We start from the raw sequence: 1,849 nt of genomic DNA, 5'->3' as shown, positions 1-1,849 counted from the left end.
ACCAGAAAGGAGACAAGCTACCGGGGACCGGTTTCTGGCATTTCAGCCTCTTCGGCCCGGCTTGCTTGAATCCTGATGGAGCAGTGAGAAAGGGACTCATGTCTGAGTACACCCTGCCACACCTATAGTGGCCAAAATCGATTTACAAAAGGGGGTGGTGATGAACAGAGTGTCTGAATTGAGCAGACCACTCTTACCCAGTCCAAAGATCAGGGCTTGATCCATCACCGTTATTTATCTCACTGCCCCATCCCAGCTCAGAACATGGCTATATGCAATTCAGTCTGTCCCTGGCCCAGTGCATCATGGGAACAGGGCAGACTAAACTACCAAGCCAATTCTTTACCAGAAAGGAGACAAGCTACCGGGGACCGGTTTCTGGCATTTCAGCCTCTTCGGCCCGGCTTGCTTGAATCCTGATGGAACAGTGAGAAAGGGACTCATGTCTGAGTATACCCTGCCACACCTATAGTGGCCAAAATCGATTTACAAAAGGGGGTGGTGATGAACAGAGTGTCTGAATTGAGCAGACCACTCTTACCCAGTCCAAAGATCAGGGCTTGATCCATCACCGTTATTTATCTCACTGCCCCATCCCAGCTCAGAACATGGCTATATGCAAATCAGTCTGTCCCTGGCCCAGTGCATCATGGGAACAGGGCAGACTAAACTACCAAGCCAATTCTTTACCAGAAAGGAGACAAGCTACCGGGGACCGGTTTCTGGCAATTCTGGGACAGGAACAGACTAATTTGCATACAGCCAGGTTCTGAAACTGGGATGGTGCAGTGAGCTAAAAAACGGTGTTGGATCTAGCCCTGATCTCTTGACTGGGTGAGAGTATTCTGTTTAATTCAGAGACTCTGTCCCTCACCACCCCTTGTTGTAACTATTTCAACCAGATCCAGCATGGACGCCACGCCTCTCATTCCAGTGACGTCCAAACCAATGGCGAGCCATTCTAAACCAGTGAGGTGTTTGGTTTGTCGGATCTCAAGCAGGGCGTGGCCGCGGTACTAATATTTGCATATTTTCTGTGCAATGCCATGGACTTCTTTTCTTTGTTTTTCTTTGTTAAATTGTCAATAATAACTTATTTTAGTACCCTCAGATCTTTTACTCCTTTCCATTTCAATCAACAATTAATATATTATAGTGGACCTATTAAAATTAGGTATTTTTTAGCGCTACCACGTGAAATTGCGAATAGCTCTTTACTATTTGTCTAGAAGGTTTCTCATAAAGTGAAGCCGCCACATCACTGTAAATGAAAGATATGAAGAAAGTCTTTAGGTCTGATCTAGAACGGTTGGAACGCTGAAGAATGATATTGTGTCATTAGGATCTTGATATGAAACTCATTTTAAAAAGTAGTGGGAAATGATGTCACGGTCCATTAATGGATGTCTTATTATGCTACTCAATAGTGGGTGTTGCCAGCAGATTTTATATAGACGAGTACAGTGAGGTTCGTTGTTGATTGCCGAAAAGTGCCCAATTAATTTTAGCTTGTTTTGTTAACTGGATTTTTTAATTCCAGGTTACCTCCGTTCTAGATTTGCTGCTAATTAGAATGCTTTGCGAGAAGTTGTCCCTCCAGCGGTAAATAAATGATTGCAACGAGCTAAAAGTTCAACAAAACCCACTTGCACAGTGTTAAGTAGCGGGCCCTGGGCCCACTGGCTAAAGAGACACTGACACTAGTGACATCACAGTCGAGGTGCGAAATATGGATTCCGCGAGGGAAGTCCGAGGCCGAGTAACAATTTACTAACAGCCTGATTCATGTACGGGCCGTTTTGCGTGGCCCTAATAGCGAATCATAGCGACTCGCTATTGAGGACACGCA

At 45.2% G+C, this 1,849-nt stretch overlaps 1 non-coding gene across 1 annotated transcript; it reads left to right on the top strand.

Moving 5' to 3' along the window:
• Positions 1-1,198: 1,198 nt before the first annotated feature.
• On the top strand, positions 1,199-1,255 carry LOC147746989 (U7 small nuclear RNA). The gene has a single exon (XR_015300502.1). It is a non-coding gene; the product is annotated as a U7 small nuclear RNA (small nuclear RNA).
• The last annotated feature ends 594 nt before the right edge of the window (positions 1,256-1,849 follow it).

Source organism: Lissotriton vulgaris, chromosome 1_1, assembly GCF_964263255.1.
Source record: "Lissotriton vulgaris chromosome 1_1, aLisVul1.2, whole genome shotgun sequence".
In the NCBI taxonomy this organism is placed as follows: Eukaryota; Metazoa; Chordata; class Amphibia; order Caudata; family Salamandridae; genus Lissotriton; species Lissotriton vulgaris.
Note: the sequence above shows the minus strand (reverse complement) of the source record. Positions and strands in the feature narration are given on the sequence as shown.